The sequence below is a fragment of the Prionailurus bengalensis genome, chromosome C1 (genome assembly GCF_016509475.1).
Source record: "Prionailurus bengalensis isolate Pbe53 chromosome C1, Fcat_Pben_1.1_paternal_pri, whole genome shotgun sequence".
NCBI lineage: Eukaryota > Metazoa > Chordata > Mammalia > Carnivora > Felidae > Prionailurus > Prionailurus bengalensis.
The window spans coordinates 109,992,290-110,014,152 of NC_057345.1; the positions used below are offsets into that span (position 1 = coordinate 109,992,290).

Sequence of the window (21,863 nt, forward strand, 5' to 3'; positions counted from 1 at the left end):
GTGATGGTGTGTTGATGAGAGTCACTGCTCCACATACAGAACTTAATTCTCTATTTTCCTTCCACTATACGTATAGCCATCAAATACAAGACCCAGAGTAGATCAGGACAGACTATTACCTTCTCACAGTTCCAGGTCTCTCCCAAGCTGTGAGCACGCGTCTATCTTCCCTCTGTCTTAAGCTTAGTTAAATTCTCTTTTCCAAGTGTCTTCTTACATCTTGCTTTGCTATCATTTAAATGAAATCTTGAGAGGGAGAAGATATAAATGCCTGTGCTCAGTCCACTATTTGCAACAAAAAGTCAGATTGGGACTTTCTAAAAGTGTAGGTGAAGTGGAGAAGAACCAATATTTTTATAATACAGAACTTTCTCAGTAAAAAATACAGTGTGGGTTCCTGTTTGTTCAGATTTTTTAATCTGTTAGTTTTTTTTTATTATCTTGATGTATTCATGAGGTTTGTTTTTCACATGGCTTATCTTTCTTTTTGCTAGTGTGAATGGGAAATATTGGTTTTTTTCTAGAAAATTTTATTATTGGTTCCTGCTGCTACAATAGGAAATTATATTATAGGTTTGTGTTAATTTTGATTTAATCTCTTCGATTGAATTCATGTTAGTTCATTAATTGGTCAACTGAATACCTTATATGTTTAAAATAAACTACCTGATCTATAAAAAATAATAAATAAATAAATAAATAAATAAATAACAGTTTTGCTTTTTCCTTTCTAATACTAAATTTTGTTTGTTTGGTTGGTTTTATTTAATATATTAGCAACAGCTTTCAGTACAATAAAAATTCGTAGCAATGAATGAATGAGTAGAACAAATTTTTTTCTTAAAACTGTCTCATGGGAACGTGCTGGTATTTTACCACTAATTACGATGTTTCTTTAGATTTTTTTGGAGAAAATGTTTATCAGATTAAGGATAATTCCTCTTTTCCTGGTTCACCTGTAGTTTTGGGTTCGCTGTTGTTTTCAGGAATGTAAGTTAAATTTTGATAGTTCGTGTTTTCCTTTTTAATTTTTTTTTCAATTTTAAGCACAGTTTTATTTAAGGCATCACATTTGCCACTTAGAATACAGTGCTTATAAAGTGCAATGTTTATTTCTTTCCCCTGTGCACTTATTCCATATTCAAGTATCAAGATGCCCAGTTTATTTACAATAGCAGCTCGACTTTAAAACTGCCATGGAATTTGCTACAAATTTGGGTCCTTCAATGTTTTATGTGGAACAATGCTAGGTCTATTCTCAGATTGGCTTACTCAACCTCTTTGATGGTGGATCCAGAGGAGGCACCACCAGATGCAGGAGCTCCACCACCAGAGAAGCTCCCAAGCATTTCTCCTGGCATGCCTCCTGCACTCTGGTAACAGTTGGGTAATGATGGAGTTGCAGACTTTCTTCGGCTCTTTCTTATGATGTCCAAATTCTTCCTTCTCTGCAGTCTGGTTCTTATCAAGCTGGTTGATGATTTTGTTACACTTGCCAAGAATCTACTTTTTGTCCTCGTCATTGATTTTGTGGTTTTTCATCTTCAACAGTTGCTTTCATGTTGAATGCATAAGATTCAAGTGAACTCTCAGAAGATACATTGTCCTGCTGCTTCTCATTTTCGGCTTTGTACTTCTCAGCTTCCTGACCATATGCTCAATATCTTCCTTGCTCAAATGACCCTTGTAATTACTAGTGGTAAACTTGTTCTCTTTTTCCATACTCTTATCCACAGCAGAGACACCAAGGATGCCATTATCATCAATATCAAAAGTGACTTCAATCTGAGGTATGGCACAGGGGGCAGAAGATATGCTATGACTTCAAACTTGCCAAGTAGGCTGTTATCCTCAGTCATGACATGCTCACCTTCATAAAGATGAATGAGCACCTGAACTGAAGAGGTGGTGAGTGAGCACACCTGGTTGTCAGAGTAGGTAGTGAAGGTTCGCATCTGTTTGGTAGTATTGCACTTGATGAGGACAGTCATGACTCCTCCAGAAATTTCAAAGCTAAGAGAAGGAGTGACATCCAACAGCAGCAAATCTTTAACATTTTCAAATTTGTCTCCAGAAAGGATGGCTGCCTGGACAGCTACACCATAAGCAACAGCCTCATCAGGGTTGATGCTCTTATTCATTTCTTTCCCATTGAAGATGTTTTTCAGAAGTTTCTAAACACTGGAGATATGGGTATAACCACCCACCAGGACAATAAATCATGGATATGAGACTTGCCTAGCTTGGCATCATGAAGGGCTTTCTCTATAGGGTTCAGAGTGCCAAAGAACAGGTCAGCATTTAATTCTTCACATTGGGCATGATTATTAGAGATATAGAAGTCAAGTCTTTCATACAGAGAATCAAACTCTATACTGGCATGGCTACTGGAGACAAGTACACATAGCATGTTCACAAGCAGTATGTACTGGCTGATGTCCTTCTTACGTTTGTGATTGAACACAGAAATAACATGGTTGACCATTCTCTTGTCAAAGTCTTCTCTACCTAAGTTTGTGTCTCCAGCTATAGATTTTATTCCAAAGATCCCATCTTCAATAGTGAAGATGGACACATCAAAAGTATCACCTCATAAGTCAAAGATAAGCACATTTCTTTCAGCTTTAACCTTTTTGTCTAAGATGTAAGCAATAGTAACGGCAGTTAGCTCATTGATGATTCTAAGTTCAGTGAGACCAGCAACAGTTCTAGCATCTCTGGTAGCCTGATTCTGAGTTATTAAAGTAAGCAGGTACTGTGTCAACTGCATTGGTAACAGTTTTCCCAAGGTATGGCTCTGCAATTTTCTTTATCTTTGTCAAAACCATTAGGGGACACCCCCTCTGGATAGAAACTTCTGTTTCTCTCTTGTATTCTACTTGGACCTTGGGCTTCCAGCATCATTCACCACCATGAAAGACCACTGTCTCATATCAGATTGGACAACAGCATCATCAAACCTACATCCAATCAGGCATTTGGTATCAAAAACTGTGTTGGTGGGGTTTATTGCAACTTAATTCTTTGTAGCACCACCGACATGACCAGTGTCAGTAAAGTAGATATAACTGGGTGGTTCAGTTTCCCTTATCATTGGCAATTATTTCCACTTTCTGGTGCTGGAAGACACCCACACAAGAGTAAGTGGTGTCAAGATCAGTGCCCACTGAGGGTCTGCTAGACAGTTGCTTCTGTGTGGGCCTAGCATGGCTTGTGAAGAAAACAGAAATCTGGAAAGCTAGCACCACATGTAGTGAATGTTTTTTTCTTCTTAATTTGCTAAATTGTACAACTGGCCCTAGCTATCTTTACAATATCTTCAAAGTTTAATTAGTCTCTTCAAGTTTTCTATTTCTCTTTGAGCTATTTAAAATCATCTGTCACCCCAGGAAGAACATCCATTTTCTGTAGGTTGTCAAAGATATATACAAAGTCATACATAATATTTTGTATTTTTCTGTGTTTTATTGCCTCTATTCATAATCTTTGTCTCCTTTCTCAATCCCAATTTTCACTGAATTACAAGTGCCAATTTCATTTTCTTGGTATTCACAGAACCAGATTTTTCTATTATTGATTTTTACCTTATTAAATTATGCTTGTTTACTTTTTATTTTTTATTAGTTTCTGGTGTAGCTTAGTTGTTTGATTTTTGATCTTGTTTTCCCCTGGGTACTGCTTTTCTCAGCTCTCAGGTTCTGACCCTCCCAGCAGGACCTAAGGAGGGAGCCCCAGGCTTTCTCACTAGTTCTTATCTGATGTGGGGCAGAAGGCAAAGGGGGGAAGCAACACCACGTGGAAGCTGTCATCAGAGAGTCAGGCTCGTTAGTATACATGTGCAGATATTTGTGTCTCTGGGATAAATGCCAAGTAGGGCAGTTATTTATTATGTTTAGTTTTTTAAGACACCAACTATAAACTCTTCCAGGGTAGTTATAACATTTCACATTCCAACCAGCAGTATTTGAGATATACAGTTTCTTTTTTTTTTTTTTTTTTTTTTTTCAACGTTTATTTATTTTTGGGACAGAGAGAGACAGAGCATGAACGGGGGAGGGGCAGAGAGAGAGGGAGACACAGAATCTGAAACAGGCTCCAGGCTCTGAGCCATCAGCCCAGAGCCTGACGCGGGGCTCGAACTCACGGACCGCAAGATCGTGACCTGGCTGAAGTCGGACGCTTAACCGACTGCGCCACCCAGGCGCCCCGAGATATACAGTTTCTTTACAGACTCACCAGTATTTGTTATTGCTACTATGTTTTATTTTAACTGTTCTAATAGATGTTTATTGATACGTCATTGTGATCTTAATTTGCATTTCCCTAATGGCTAGTGATGTTGGACATCTTTTCATGCGCTTGTGCTTATTTGTCAGCTGAATATTCCCTTTGGTGAAATGCCTCTATGTATCTTTTGCTCATTTTCTAATTGTATTGGTTGTTTCTTTAATGTCAGGTTTTTTTCATATTTTTTATCTGAGTCCTTTGCCAGGTATGTGCTTTGCAAATATTTTCACCTATTTGGTAGCTGGTTTTTTCATCCTCTTAGTAGGGTTGTTTGCAGTGGAAAACTTTTCATTTTGATGAAGTTCAATTATTTGATATGAACAAAGACATTTCTATTTATTTTGATTTTGTTTTTTATCAGAATTTTATGCTTTTCAGTATATAAGTCCTGCATATATTTTGATGGATTTATACCTAAATATTTCTTTTTTTGATCAACTGTAAATTGTATTTTTAATTTTAGTTTCAATATGTCAATTGTGTTTATATAAAATATAATGAAATTTTTTAACTTATTATTTACATTCCAGTTAATTAGAATACAGTGTAATATTAGTTTCAGGTGTGAGATTTAGTGATTCAACACTTCCATATACTACCCGGTGCTCATCACAATTGCACACCTTAGTCCCCATCACCTATTTCACCCAGCTCCCACCAAATCCCCTCCCAGTTTGTTCTCTAAGTTAATACTCTGTTTCTTTGTTTGTCTCTCTCTCTTTTCTTTCTCCTTTTCTTGCTTGTTTTCTTTCTTAAATTCCATATATGAGTGAAATCATGTTTGTATTTCTCTGACTTATTTCAGTCTGTATGGAACCTCAAAAGACCCTGAAAGCCAAAGCAACCTTGAAAAAGAAAATCAAAGCTGGAAGTATCACAATTCCAGACTTCAAGTAATATTAAAAAGCTATAGTGATCAAAACAGTATGGCAGTGGCACAAAAATAGACACGTAGTTCAGCAGAACAGAATAGAACCAATAACAGAACAAAATAGAATCCAGGAAGGAAGCCACAACTATATAGTTAATTAATCTTTGACAAAGCAGAAAAGAATATCCAACGGGAAAAAGATAGTCTCTTCCACAAATGCTTTTGGGAAAACTGGACAGAAACATGCAAAAGGATGAAACTGGACTACTTTCTTACACCATACATAAAAAGAAATTCAAAATGGATCAAAGACATAAATATGAGCCAGGAAATCATCAGAATCCTAGATTCTTATATTTATAGATATTTTCTTATTTATAGATATTTTCCTGAGGCAAGAGAAACAAAAGCAAAAAGAAACTATTGGAACTTCATCAAGATGTAGTTAATTTTTATATGTTAACCTTGTGTTCTACAAATTTGGTGAGCTCATTTATTAGTTTCAAAATTTCTTGTTTGTAGAATCATTGGGGTTTTCTTTTCTTTTTTTTTTTAATGTTTATTTATTAATGAGAGACAGAGACAGAGCACAAGCAGGGGAGGGAAAGAGAGAGTGAGAGGGAAACACAGTATAGGAAGCAGACTCTAGGCCCTGAGCTGTCAGCACAGAGCCCAATGTGGGGCTTGAACTCACTAACTGTAAGATCATGACCTGAGCTGAAGTTGAAGGCTTAACTGACTGAGTCACCCAGGCATCCTGGGATTTTCTGTGTAGACCATCAGGTCAATTGAAAATGGAAACAGTTTAATTTTTTTTTTCCAAACTATATGTCTTTCATTTCCTTTTACTGTCTTATTGTGCTGGTTGGAACTTCCAGTACTGTGTTGAATTACAGTGGTGAGAGAAGGGATCCTTGCCTTGTTCTCAATTTAAGGGGGAAGCACATTCAGTCCTTCACCATTAAATATGATATAAATTATAGTTTTTCACCATTAAATATTATATAAATTATAGTTTTTCTACATATAAATTTATATGATATAAATTAAAACTATTGTTTTAATGAAGATGATCTTCATTAAATTGAGGATTTCCCCCTCTCTACTTATAGCTTACTGTGAATTTAAAAATCATAAGTTGTTAGATTTCATAAAATATGCTCTTATGCACCAATTGATATTGTTAAATACTTTCTCTTCTGTAACCTGTTGACATGGCTGATTGAACTGTTTGATTTTTGAGTGCTTAAACCAGCTTGATATCCTTGGAATTTTTTTTTTGATATATTGAGTTAGATTTTGAGGAATTGGCCCATTTCACCTGAAATGTAAAATTTATGTGTATTTAATTCTTCATAGTATTCCATTATTATCATTTTGAAGTCTTTAGGATCTACAGAAATATCACTAGTTTCATTTCTGATATTGGAGATTTGTGTCTTTTTTAAATTGCTATGCTTACTAGTAGTTTGTCAATTTTATTGATTCTTTTAAAGAACTTAACTTTAATTCATTGATTCTTTATTGTTTGCCTGCTTTAATTTTAATTGATCTGCTCTTATCTTTATTATTTCTTTTCTCCTTTTTTTTAGATTTGTCTTACTCTGGTATGTATGTATGTATGTATTTAGTTATTTTTCCCTCATATCTAAGGAGACCAGCTCCTTGTTACTAACCTATGTGCAATTTTCCAGGCCCAACCACAGGCAATTTAAGAGGCTTTACCTGCTCTCCTCACAGCAGACTTTGTGCACAGCCAGTGCAGTACAGTCCCTGAAAGGAGTTGTGTTCAGGACTCAAGGCCCCTGGCTGGCTGTGCCCTTACTCACAGCTGTATTCCTAGCCCACAGGCACCTCCACTCAGGGGTCTCTTAATCTGGGGCCTTCAGCCAATGACTTCCTCAAGTGCTTCTTCTGAGACCTCCTTATCACGGAAAGGAGAGAAAGAATTTTGAAGACAATTTTTCTTCCCTCTGGCTCAGTACTTTTCCATTACTAGGTCTTCCTTCAATCCTCCCTAGGCCCTCTGGTTTGTAAACTGTAGAAGCTTTTTGTCAGGGCTCCCTTAGCAGTGAGACAATCCCTACATTTGATCTCACTGACCCCCTCATTGATGCTTGCTATTCCATGGTAGAAAATAAAGCAAGGAGTAGCCAGTGCCTTCTTTGGCTTAGCCTCATGTTTGTATTACTGCACTGTTTAAAAACTTGACTATTATTTAATTTTGGTTTGTTATCTTAACTGATTTCTTCGACACCTACGAGCTTGGTTCTCTTCAGCTCTACTGAATTCCTGGCAAATTGGCACATCAAGCAGGTAGTCAATTAAGCAAAATGCTACTCTGGAAAAGCAAAACACCTGAAGATTCCATGAGTCACCTTTGGGAGGTGCTAGTAGAGAACATAGAACAGTCCAGATAGGTGCTCAGCAGATAATTTGCAAGAGTGTCAAGGTCCTGCAGGGTATTTTGCCCATAGGTCATGGAAGGTGCTGGAGGATCCCATGGAGTTTGTTTGCCAAGCCAATAGGTCTTGAGAAATGCCAGCAGAAGCTACAGGGCATTCTTGGAAGATGTTAAGGGATTGTTCATGTGATATTGGGTTTTTGAATAATTCTGTTACTTCTCTTTAGTCTTCAGTTCCCTGGGTAAGCTCTGTGGTTTATATACCGTGAGGAGTTCAGAAAAAAACTGAGGGAAGAGTTCCCTAGCTAATGCTTGCAGTGATCTAACAATGGGATGAGAGGACTGTTGGTGGGTTGAGTAACTCTAAGTAGGTCTCTTGCACTAATAAACTCCCTGAAATGCAGCACATTGTTGAAATTTCAGAAGGAAGAATGTAGAGCCCTTTGAGATCACTTTGCCCAGTGACCCTGAGGAGACCTTAGAGACTTAATTAAATGCCCTTCAGAGATAATCTTGTTAAAGTTAGAAAGGGAGAGTGGCATGGTGTAGGGGATGTATTACTAAAAATCCCTCTTTCAAATTGCCCTGACAGCAACCACTGCCAGGAAAATAGAATCCAGACAGCTGCTACAATAGCCTTTTAAGAGGAGAAGCCTAGGTTCTGCTTGAATGAGCCCAACCTGTGCCATTCCTGGGTGCCTTGGCTGGGAAAGAGCTGTTTATCCAGACTACTGCTCTTCCTGGCTCTCCACTTCTGCCTCCTACCCCAGAAAACTCATGGCCAAGTACTGACAGGGTGACCCTACTCAAGTTTATACTTTGCCAGCCCCAATGATGGATAAAGGAACTGTGTCCTCTGCTTCTCCATGTGGATCTGAGGGTATGTTGGAAGAACTCTCTTCTGCTCAGACCTCTTGATGTTCAGAAATAAACAAGACTAGTGGTTGGTAAGTGTCCCCAGGAGAGACCAGAGATCCTATGCCAAGGTTAGAAGTCCATGGGAAGATGAGAAATTTGTACTTCTTGGGCTTTTAGATGTTGGTGCACAGGTGCACACAACCCCTGGCACCAAGGTGAGAGGAAATGGCTCTCTGGTTTTAGGTCTGAGGATACCAGATCCAGAATCCTTGACCTAGCCTGATTATGAATTGGGTCTCTATAAACTTCTGTTAAGGCCTCTGCTACCAAATTTATTGGTGTTGATATATTGTCTATGTATACCTTTCTTAGACTTTACTCCCAAGCATTAACATTACTCCCAAGCATTAACATACTCCCAAGCATTAACAGGAATTGCTGCAGTTATAAACCTTATTCATGGGTTACAGATAATGGCCTGGCCATTTGACCAAGTTACTGGCAAGCCTTGGACCAGCATATAAAAAAAGTAAACATTTAATGCTAAAAGTTTCCCTCTTAACACTGCTTTATCTGTGATCTTCAAACTTTTATATGTTGTCTTTTTGTTTTCATTCAACTAATGTACTTTAAAAAAAATTTCTCTTGATACTTTCTCTATGAGCGATGAATTATCTAAACATGCAGTTTTTAGTTTCTGATTATTTGGAGGTTTTTCTGTTAGTGTTCTAACATTGATTTCAAGATTAATGGTCAGAAAACTCTGTATGATTTCAATTTTTTTGATTTGTTGAGGTTTGTCTCATGGCCAAAGATATAGTCTATATTTATTAAATGTTTGGTGTATTATTGACAAGAGTTTATTCTGCTCTTTTTGGGTATCAGATTCAATAAGTGTTTACTGGTTCCTCTTGGTTGAGTGTTACAGAGTTCTTTTATTTACTTGAAGATTTTCTCTCAATTGTTGAGAGGGAGGTGTTGAAGTCCTTAATTGTAATTGCAGATTTGCCTATTTCTCCTTTTACCTCTCAGGCTTTTTTTTTTTTCATAATTTACATCATCATTGTTTCATGCATGCACTTTTAGAATGGCTATGTCTTCTTGATGTATTGATCTTCAACATCAGATGATGTTGCTTTATATGCATTTTTTTGCTCAGAAATAAAATTTACATATTAATATTTCTCTCCTACTTTGAATGATTGTACCTTTTCCATCCTTTTGTTTTCAATCTATGTATATCACTATATTTGAAGTGAGTTTCTTTTAGACAGCATACAAATAAGTCATATTTTTTTCTCCTTGACAATCTCTGTCTTTTAATTACTGTATTTAATTCATTTACATTTAATGTAATTATTTCTATTTTAAGGCATACATCTACAATTTTATTTTTTCTCTTGTTTGTTCTTAATATTTTTGTTCTGTTTTGTTTTATTGCCATATTGTAGTTTAGTTCAACATTTTTTAAAAATACAATTTTTGGAGCACCTGAGTGGCTCAGTTGTTTGAGCATCCAACTCTTGTTTTTAAGTAATTTTTTAATGTTTATTTATTTTTGAGAGAGAGAATCAGAGCATGAGCAGGAGAAGTGCAGAGAAAGAGAGAGACACAGAATCTGAAGCAGGCTCCAGGCTCCAAACTGTCAGCACAGAGCCCCCGATGCAGGGCTCGAACTCACAAGCTGTGAGATCATGACCTGAGCTGAAGTTGGATGCCCAACCGAATGAGCCAATCAGGCGCCCGGAACATCCAACCCTTGATTTCAGCTTAGGTCATTGTCCTAGGGTTGTGAGATCGAGCCCCACATGCTCTGTGCTGAGCATGGAGCTTGTTTGGGATTCTCTTACTTTCCCTCTGTCCTCTCCCTCTCTCTTTCTCTCTAAAATAAAAAAAAATGTTAATTAAAAATACAACTTATAATATATATATATATATATATATATATATATATATAGTGGTTTTAAGTGGTTAAAGTATGTCTCTTTATACATTTCTTATTTTATAAATGTGTAGGTAGGTGCATATATATATATATATTCAAATTAATTAGAAGAAATTTATGTTCCTTTAAACCTCCCCCCTTATAATACAAGATCATATTAATTGTACACATATTGAGAATCCTATCAGATAGTATTAAAATTTTTCTCCAACCATCTAACACAATTTATAAAACTCAAGAGGAAAATTCAAAAAGGAAAAAGAAAGTCTATTGTATTTATTCCTACCTTTAACTCTTACTATCTTCTTTTCTGATATTCTCAAATTCCTGCTTTTATCACTTACTTTCTGTTTAGAGATCTTTCTTCAGCCATTCTTTTAGGGTAGGTCTTCTCAAGAAAAATTCTCTTCGTTTCCCTTCATCTGCTAATGTCTTCATTTCCTTTTCATTCCTGAGGCATATTTTTACTAAATATAGAAATCTGGATTGACAGTTTTCTTTTAGTACTTGAAAAATGTGCCACTTCTGTAGTTTCTAATGAGAGATGTACTGTCATTGAATTTATTTTCCTCTCAGGATAATGTTTGTTTTCTTTTGCTGCTTTCAAGACTTTTTCATGTCTTCAGTTTTCAGAAGCTTTACTAGGATGTGCCTTAGTGTAGTTTATACAGTTTGAAGTAGTTCAGGTACTTGAAGTTGTAGGCTTATATTTTGGTCAAATTTAGGACATTTTTAGCCATTATTTAGTCAAATACCTCAAATAACATTTCAGCCTTTTTTTCCTCTTTCTCTCTGGGACTCTAATGATAAAAAATAAGATCTTTTTTTTTTTTTTTTTTACCTTATTGCATTTCTTTTTTTATTTTTTTATTTTTTTATGAAATTTATTGACAAATTGGTTTCCATACAACACCCAGTGCTCATCCCAAAAGGTGCCCTCCTCAATACCCATCACCCACCCTCTCCTCCCTCCCACCCCCCATCAACCCTCAGTTTGTTCTCAGTTTTTAACAGTCTCTTATGCTTTGGCTCTCTCCCATTCTAACCTCTTTTTTTTTTTCCTTCCCCTCCCCCATGGGTTCCTGTTAAGTTTCTCAGGATCCACATAAGAGTGAAACCATATGGTATCTGTCTTTCTCTGTATGGCTTATTTCACTTAACATCACACTCTCCAGTTCCATCCACGTTGCTACAAAAGGCCATATTTCATTTTTTCTCATTGCCACATAATATTCCATTGTGTATATAAACCACAATTTCTTTATCCATTCATCAGTGGATGGACATTTAGGCTCTTTCCATAATTTGGCTATTGTTGAGAGTGCTGCTATGAACATTGGGGTACAAGTGGCCCTATGCATCAGTACTCCTGTATCCCTTGGATAAATTCCTAGCAGTGCTATTGCTGGGTCATAGGGTAGGTCTATTTTTAATTTTCTGAGGAACCTCCACACTGCTTTCCAGAGCGGCTGCACCAATTTGCATTCCCACCAACAGTGCAAGAGGGTTCCCATTTCTCCACATCCTCTCCAGCATCTATAGTCTCCTGATTTGTTCATTTTGGTCACTCTGACTGACGTGAGGTGATACCTGAGTGTGGTTTTGATTTGTATTTCCCTGATAAGGAGCGACGCTGAACATCTTTTCATGTGCCTGTTGGCCATCCGGATGTCTTCTTTAGAGAAGTGTCTATTCATGTTTTCTGCCCATTTCTTCACTGGGTTATTTGTTTTTTGGGTGTGGAGTTTGGTGAGCTCTTTATAGATTTTGGATACTAGCCCTTTGTCCGATATGTCATTTGCAAATATCTTTTCCCATTCCGTTGGTTGCCTTTTAGTTTTGTTGGTTGTTTCCTTTGCTGTGCAGAAGCTTTTTATCTTCATAAGGTCCCAGTAATTCACTTTTGCTTTTAATTCCCTTGCCTTTGGGGACGTGTCGAGTAAGAGATTGCTACGGCTGAGGTCAGAGAGGTCTTTTCCTGCTTTCTCCTCTAAGGTTTTGATGGTTTCCTGTCTCACATTTAGGTCCTTTATCCATTTTGAGTTTATTTTTGTGAATGGTGTGAGAAAGTGGTCTAGTTTCAACCTTCTGCATGTTGCTGTCCAGTTCTCCCAGCACCATTTGTTAAAGAGGCTGTCTTTTTTCCATTGGATGTTCTTTCCTGCTTTGTCAAAGATGAGTTGGCCATACGTTTGTGGGTCTAGTTCTGGGGTTTCTATTCTATTCCATTAGTCTATGTGTCTGTTTTGGTGCCAATACCATGCTGTCTTGATGATGACAGCTTTGTAGTAGAGGCTAAAGTCTGGGATTGTGATGCCTCCTGCTTTGGTCTTCTTCTTCAAAATTCCTTTGGCTATTCGGGGCCTTTTGTGGTTCCATATGAATTTTAGGATTGCTTGTTCTAGTTTCGAGAAGAATGCTGGTGCAATTTTGATTGGGATTGCATTGAATGTGTAGATAGCTTTGGGTAGTATTGACATTTTGACAATATTTATTTTTCCAATCCATGAGCAGGGAATGTCTTTCCATTTCTTTAAATCTTCTTCAATTTCCTTATAGTTTTCAGCATACAGATCCTTTACATCTTTGGTTAGATTTATTCCTAGGTATTTTATGCTTCTTGGTGCCATTGTGAATGGGATCAGTTTCTTTATTTGTCTTTCTGTTGCTTCATTGTTAGTGTATAAGAATGCAACTGATTTCTGTACATTGATTTTGTATCCTGCAACTTTGCTGAATTCCTGTATCAGTTCTAGCAGACTTTTGGTGGAGTCTATCGAATTTTCCATGTATAATATCATGTCATCTGCAAAAAGCGAAAGCTTGACTTCATCTTTGCCAATTTTGATGCCTTTGATTTCCTTTTGTTGTCTGATTGCTGATGCTAGAACTTCCAGCACTATGTTAAACAGCAGTGGTGAGAGTGGGCATCCTTGTCGTGTTCCTGATCTCAGGGAAAAAGCTCTCAGTTTTTCCCCATTGAGGATGATGTTAGCTGTGGGCTTTTCATAAATGGCTTTTATGGTGTTTAAGTATGTTCCTTCTATCCCGACTTTCTCAAGGGTTTTTATTAAGAAAGGGTGCTGGAGCGCCTGGGTGGCGCAGTCGGTTAAGCGTCCGACTTCAGCCAGGTCACGATCTCGCGGTCCGTGAGTTCGAGCCCCGCGTCGGGCTCTGGGCTGATGGCTCAGAGCCTGGAGCCTGTTTCCGATTCTGTGTCTCCCTCTCTCTCTGCCCCTCGCCCGTTCATGCTCTGTCTCTCTCTGTCCCAAAAATAAATAAACGTTGAAAAAAAAATTAAAAAAAAAAAAGTAAGGGTGCTGGATTTTGTCGAAGGCCTTTTCTGCATCGATTGACAGGATCATATGGTTCTTCTTTTTTTTGTTGTTAATGTGATGTATCACGGTGATTGATTTGCGAATGTTGAACCAGCCCTGCATCCCAGGAATGAATCCCACTTGATCATGGTGAATAATTCTTTTTATATGCCGTTGAATTCGATTTGCTAGTATCTTATTGAGAATTTTTGCATCCATATTCATCAGGGATATTGGCCTGTAGTTCTCTTTTTTGACTGGGTCTCTGTCTGGTTTAGGAATCAAAGTAATACTGGCTTCATAGAATGAGTCTGGAAGTTTTCCTTCCCTTTCTATTTCTTGGAATAGCTTGAGAAGGATAGGTATTATCTCTGCTATAAACGTCTGGTAGAACTCCCCTGGGAAGCCATCTGGTCCTGGACTCTTATTTGTTGGTAGATTTTTGATAACCGATTCAATTTCTTCGCTGGTTATGGGTCTGTTCAAGCTTTCTATTTCCTCCTGATTGAGTTTTGGAAGTGTGTGGGTGTTCAGGAATTTGTCCATTTCTTCCAGGTTGTCCAATTTGTTGGCATATAAGTTTTCATAGTATTCCCTGATAATTGTTTGTATCTCTGAGGGATTGGTTGTAATAATTCCACTTTCATTCATGATTTTATCTATTTGGGTCATCTCCCTTTTCTTTTTGAGAAGCCTGGCTAGAGGTTTGTCAATTTTGTTTATTTTTTCAAAAAACCAACTCTTGGTTTCGTTGATCTGCTCTACAGTTTTTTTAGATTCTATATTGTTTATTTCTGCTCTGATCTTTATTATTTCTCTTCTTCTGCTGGGTTTAGGCTGCCTTTGCTGTTCTGCTTCTAGTTCCTTTAGGTGTGCTGTTAGATTTTGTATTTGGGATTTTTCTTGTTTCTTGAGATAGGCCTGGATTGCAATGTATTTTCCTCTCAGGACTGCCTTTGCTGCGTCCCAAAGCGTTTGGATTGTTGTATTTTCATTTTCGTTTGTTTCCATATATTTTTTAATTTCTTCTCTAATTGCCTGGTTGACCCACTCATTCGTTAGTAGGGTGTTCTTTAACCTCCATGCTTTTGGAGGTTTTCCAGACTTTTTTCTGTGGTTGATTTCAAGCTTCATAGCATTGTGGTCTGAAAGTAAGCATGGTATAATTTCAATTCTTGTAAACTTATGAAGGGCTGTTTTGTGACCCAGTATATGATCTATCTTGGAGAATGTTCCATGTGCACTCGAGAAGAAAGTATATTCTGTTGCTTTGGGATGCAGAGTTCTAAATATATCTGTCAAGTCCATCTGATCCAATGTCTCATTCAGGGCCCTTGTTTCTTTATTGACCGTGTGTCTAGATGATCTATCCATTTCTGTAAGTGGGGTGTTAAAGTCCCCTGCAATTACCACATTCTTATCAATAAGGTTGCTTATGTTTATGAGTAATTGTTTTATATATTTGGGGGCTCCGGTATTCGGCGCATAGACATTTATAATTGTTAGCTCTTCCTGATGGATAGACCCTGTAACTATTATATAATGTCCTTCTTCATCTCTTGTTACAGCCTTTAATTTAAAGTCTAGTTTGTCTGATATAAGTATGGCTACTCCAGCTTTCTTTTGGCTTCCAGTCGCATGATAAATAGTTCTCCATCCCCTCACTCTCAATCTAAAGGTGTCCTCAGGTCTAAAATGAGTCTCTTGTAGACAGCAAATAGATGGGTCTTGTTTTTTTATCCATTCTGATACCCTATGTCTTTTGGTTGGCGCATTTAATCCATTTACATTCAGTGTTATTATAGAAAGATACGGGTTTAGAGTCATTGTGATGTCTGTATGTTTTATGCTTATAGTGATGTCTCTGGGACTTTGTCTCACAGGGTCCCCCTTAGGATCTCTTGTAGGGCTGGTTTAGTGGTGACAAATTCCTTCAGTTTTTGTTTGTTTGGGAAGACCTTTATCTCTCCTTCTATTCTAAATGACAGACTTGCTGGATAAAGGATTCTTGGCTGCATATTTTTTCTGTCTAGCACCCTGAAAATCTCGTGCCAATTCTTTCTGGCCTGCCAAGTTTCAAAAGAGAGATCAGTCACGAGTCTTATAGGTCTCCCTTTATATGTGAGGGCACGTTTACCCCTTGCTGCTTTCAGAATTTTCTCTTTATCCTTGTATTTTGCCAGTTTCACTATGATATGTCGTGCAGAAGATCGATTCAAGTTACGTCTGAAGGGAGTTCTCTGTGCCTCTTGGATTTCAATGCCTTTTTCCTTCCCCAGTTCAGGGAAGTTCTCAGCTATTATTTCTTCAAGTACCCCTTCAGCACCTTTCCCTCTCTTTTCCTCCTCTGGGATACCAATTATGCGTATATTATTTCTTTTTAGTGTATCACTTAGTTCTCTAATTTTCCCCTCATACTCCTGGATTTTTTTATCTCTCTTTTTCTCAGCTTCCTCTTTTTCCATAACTTTATCTTCTAGTTCACCTATTCTCTCCTCTGCCTCTTCAAGCCGAGCTGTGGTGGTTTCCATTTTGTTATGCATTTCGTTTAAAGCGTTTTTCAGCTCCTCTTGACTGTTCCTTAGTCCCTTGATCTCTGTAGCAAGAGATTCTCTGCTGTCCTGTATACTGTTTTCAAGCCCAGCGATTAATTTTATGACTATTATTCTAAATTCACTTTCTGTTATATTATTTAAATCCTTTTTGATCAGCTCATTAGCTGTTGTTATTTCCTGGAGATTCTTCTGAGGGGAATTCTTCCGCTTGGTCATTTTGGATAGTCCCTGGCGTGGTGAGGACCTGCAGGGCACTTCCCCTGTGCTGTGGTGTATAACTGGAGTTGGTGGGCGGGGCCGCAGTCAGACCTGATGTCTGCCCCCAGCCCACCGCTGGGGCCACAGTCAGACTGGTGTGTGCCTTCTCTTCCCCACTCCTAGGGGCGGGATTCACTGTGGGGTGGGGTGGCTCATCTGGGCTACTTGCACCCTGCCAGGCTTGTGATGCTGGGGATCTGGCGTATTAGCTGGGGTGGGTAGGCAAGGTGCACGGGGGCAGGAGGGGCAGGCTTAGTTCGCTTCTCCTTAGGTGATCCACTTCAGGAGGGGCCCTGTGGCAGCGGGAGGGAGTCAGATCCGCTGCCGGAGGTTTGGCTCCTTAGAAGCGCAGAGTTGGGTGTTTGCGCGGAGCCAGCAAGTTCCCTGGCAGGAACCGGTTCCCTTTGGGATTTCGGCTTGGGGATGGGTGGAGGAAATGGCGCTGGCGAGCGCCTTTGTTCCCCACCAAACTGAGCTCTGTTGTCAGGGGGCTCAGCAGCTCTCTCTCCCTTTGTCCTCCAGCCTTCCCGCTTTCTGAGCAGAGCTGTTAACTTATGACCTCCCAGACGCTAAGTCGCGCTTGATGTGGAAACACAGTCAGTCAGGCCCCTCCGCTTTTGCAAGCCAGACTCGGGGGCTCTGCTTGGCCAGCGAGCCGCCCCTCCGCCCCGGCTCCCTCCCGCCAGTCCGTGGAGAGCGCACCGCCTCGCCGCCCTTCCTACCCTCTTCCGTGGGCCTCTCGTCTGCGTTTGGCTCCGGCGACTCCGTTCTGCTAATCCTCTGGCGGTTTTCTGGGTTATTTAGGCAGGTGTAGATGGAATCTAAGTGATCAGCAGGACGTGCGGTGAGCCCAGCGTCCTCCTAAGCCGCCATCTTGCCGGGAACCCCCCCAAAATAAGATCTTTTGTTATAGCTTCACAGGTCCCAGAAGTTCTATTCATATTGTACAGGCAATTTTTTTAGTGGTTGTTTAGATTGGGTAATTTATATTGTTCTATCCCTAACTTTCTCTTGTATTTTCTTCTTCTGAACCCTCCTCCTTTGAGGTTTTATTTTAGTGATAGCATATTTCAATTGTACAGACTGAATTTGATTCTCCTTCATATCTGGAGATTTTCTATTTTATTTCCAAAGATTGCTATTTTTTTAAATTTATTCCAAATGTGTTCTCAATTGCTTGTTAAAGTATTTTTTAATATAATGGCTACTTTAATTTTTGTCAGATAATTCTAACAGCTGTGCTCTCTTAATGTTGACATCTGTTGGTTCAGTTTGAGATCTTGTTCCTTGGTATGATGAGTGACCTTCAGCTATAACCTCTGCATTTTGAATGTCTAAGACTGGATTCTATTTAAATATTATGTTTTAGCAGGTATCCTGGAGCACAACATATTAGTATATGTAGTATATAATAATGTATATAAATGGACTCATACCGAAAATAGTGTTGAAACAAACTTAAGTGGGAGACATTGTTGATCATTGCTTCCACCATGGGATATATGAGATTCCAAAACATTCTTCTTAAGTTAAAGAGAGGAAAAGCTAATGAGAAAAAAAAAAGTGATTATTTATTTCTACTATGTGATTTGAAAAAGATTTCATTTTTACACCATTCTGTGGTTGCCTGGTAATTAGTGATGAAGACAATAGCTCATCCACACTTGTTCTTTTCCCCTGAACCACTTTTCTTTTTCCCACTTCTGATGGGTGTCTGGAGGTCCCAGCCTGCCTTTTCCTTTCCACCATACCAGTGGAAGGATAGGAGTGGGATCCTTCCCGCCTCATCTTTATGCCTTTCCCCAGTGTATGAGGAAGAGCAGTGTGGGGGGCTCTGCCCTGGTAAGGTGCATCTACTGTGATTTTTCCAGTGGGGCAATACTTTGGTTTAATGCCCATTCTACCATCAACTGGGCAAGTTTTTTTCAGGGATAAAACTCTTAGGATATCCATTCCACTTTTCAGGCATTTTCAGAAGTAATGGTACTTGCAAAAGGAATTTGAAAAGAACAGAGTTTGATGCACATATTTAAGATGATCACTCTTTTCAATATTTCTCTATTCTTATTTCTATTTTTAAATAATTGGCAACTTTTAAATAATAGGAAGTTCTGGTTTTCTCTTCTTCCCAGGATCCTTATAATCACACTACTCTGATCTATCTGCTTTCTTTATCTACCACTTTTAATCATTAAATAATAAGGAACTTTCAAATTTTACCCTTTTTTCTTTTCTTCCCTTGTCCTACAGTCCCTCAGTACCACCTCTCTGCAGCAGCCTTGAGACCTTCAGCACACAGATCCTGTCACCCATACTTTTCCAAGATAGAAGTCCTTTTGTATTTCATCCTGATAATGATAGTGTGTGCCTTTTTGGCACGTTTGAGCACAAGAGTTCTCAAATGGTAGTCACTTTTTCTAGGAGAATCATTAGTGAGGCTGATGCTTCAATTAGGTGAAGGAGAACATGTAGGCAATGAACTTAAATCATTTGCTCAGGGTCATATCCTGACTAAAGGGCAGAAATGGAAATAGATATAAGCAAGTTTTTAAAGTTTCATAAATCTTCAAGAATGCAACCACTCTGACCGAGAATATCATTGAAAGTGTATTACATTGTTGATCTTTGCTATTTTCCCTCAACTTCTACCCTTTTTAAGGACACTTCCTACAGACTTACCTTTTAGTTTCCTGCTTATCCAAACTTCCATTCTGAAACCATATTAAAAAAATATTAACCTGGTTCTAAGTTATTTCTCAGGTTTTTTGCATCTTTACTCTTACCACAGATTGCTATATGTAAACATAAGTCTTCATTTTTCTGGGATAAGTGTCCAACAGCAGATTTGCTGGGTTACACGATAGTTGCAACATTGACTTGCTTATGGGAAACTCCCAAACGTTTGTCAAGCTACTCCACCATTTTGTAATCTTACCAACAGTATATGGGCTCTCTTCATTTTTGCCAATATTTGGTGTTGTCACTATATTTTAGACATTTTGATAGCTGTGTAATGATACCCCATTGTGGCTTTAATTTTTATTTTCCTGATGGCCGAATAATGGTGGATATCTTTTCATGTGTTTATTTTCCATCTGCGTATCCTCTGTGGTAAAATATATCTTCATGATTTTTACCCATCTGTGGAAAGATTACTAAATTGGATTGGATTATTCATTTAAACTTGAGTTTGGTGGGGAGAAATACATGCATTTAGATAGCGATATAAATACAGATAGATATATCTGTACATAATATATTGTTATATATATATTAATAAGTTAAAATTTTATATTTAAGTCTGTGATACATTTAATTAAATTTCATATAAGGTGTGAAGTTTAGGTTGACGTTCATTTTTCTTTGCTTATGATGCCCTGCTTTGACTACATTTGTCAAAAGGCTATTTTTTCTCTATTGAATTTCTTTTTCACCTATGTAAATCAAAGAAAAAAATGAATCTGAAGAGCATGACTAATCAGCGTTATATAACTGACATTTATAAATTATTCCATATGGCAACAGAATACATAGTCTTCTAAAGTTGACATGAAACATCCAATAAGATCCACCCCATTCACTGTTATATGAAGTGATGAATCACTAAATTTTACTCCTGAAATCATTATTATACTATATGTTAACTAACTTGGATTTAAATAAAATTAAAAATTAAAAAAAGAGATACATCCCATTCAAACCATATAACACATTTTAAAAAATAGAAAACAAAGTATGTATTCAGATCATAATGGAATTAAGCTAGAAATCAATAACTGAAACATGTGCAAATATTTGGAAATTGAGTAATATGCTTCTAAATCACACATGGATCAAACAATAATCTCTGTGCCTATCCCTCTGTCAATACCACACAGTCTTTTTTTTAAAGCTTATTTATTTATTTTGAGAAAGAGAGAGAGACAGAGTGAACAGGAGAGGCGCAGAGAGAGAGAGAGAGAGAGGGAGAGAGTGGTTCCTAATCAGACTCCACACTCAGTGCAGAGCCAGGTGCGGGGCTCAGTCTCACAACCATGAGATCATGACCTGAGCTGAAATCAAGAGTCAGTTGCTTAACCAACTGAATTATCCAGTTGCCCTGATATCATACAGTTTTGACAGTGTGTGTTACACTTCATAAGAAGGCTTGACATCAGGTGAAATTATTCTTTCCACTTTTTTTTTTTTTTTTTAGTTTTCAAAATTCTTTCAGCTATTTTCATTCTTTGGTCTTTCAATATAAATTCTATCTTGTCTGTATCTACAAAAAAAATCTTAATGGGTTTTGCTAAGACATTGTCTTTAACTTGCGTGTCTATCTGGGGAGAATTGACGTCTTTGATATGTTAAGTCTTCTAATTCATGATCATGGTATGTTTCTCCATTTACTTAGATTCCTGTTGGTTCCTTTCATCAACATCTTATAGTTTCAGGTGACAAGTCCTGTACATGTTTTGTTAAATTTAGACCTAAACATTTCACATTTTTAAGTAAGTATAAGTGATATTTTATTTTTAATATTAATCTCTATGTGTTCATTGCTAATATGTATGTGTATATATATATATATATATATATATGATTATTTTTTCTGTTGATCTACTAAGGTGCAATTTCATTGAAATTATTTATTAATTCTAAATTTTTTGTCAGATTCCTTGTAATTTTTTATGTAGACAATCCTTTCACAAGTAAGGATAATTTTATTTATGCCTTTGCAATCTGGTGGCCTTTTATTTTCATTTATTATTTTAACAATAAATTAAAACAGCATGAACATGAATCACTATGTTAAATAAGAGTGGTAAGCATGGGCATCCTTGCCTTTTTTCTGATCCAAAGGGACAAAACTTTCAGTCTGTCACCATTAAATATGGTGTTAGCTAGATTGTACATGCTGTTAATCAGTTGAGGAAATTTCTTTCTATTCCTACTTTCTGAGAATTTTTATCATAATGATTTTTGAATTTTGTCAAATGCTTTTTCAGCATCAATTAATATAATATGATTTTTCTCTGTAGGATGTTAATGTGTGGATTATGTTGATTAATTTTCAAATACTGTATGCCTCACATCCATGGAATAAACCACACTTCTCACAGTGTGTAATTTTTTAATTTATTACTGATTTGTACATTTTATGAAGAATTTTTGTGCCTGTGTTCATCAGTGATATTGTTTTATTCCTGTAAGTTTGTTGTCTCTTTTATCAATTTAAAGATTTTCTTTCTTACTTTTCATTGAAATTTTACCGTGACTTATGTTGATATAGATTTCCTTAGTTTAATTCTGTTTGGAGTCAGTTAGCTTCATGAATCTATAGATTTATATCTCTCTGTCCAGATTTGGAGGGTTTTCATCCAATATT

At 37.5% G+C, this 21,863-nt stretch overlaps 1 pseudogene; it reads right to left on the reverse strand.

Annotated features, from left to right (window-relative positions):
- Positions 1 to 1,268: 1,268 nt before the first annotated feature.
- Positions 1,269 to 3,029, reverse strand: LOC122479669 (annotated as a pseudogene).
- Positions 3,030 to 21,863: the final 18,834 nt, after the last annotated feature.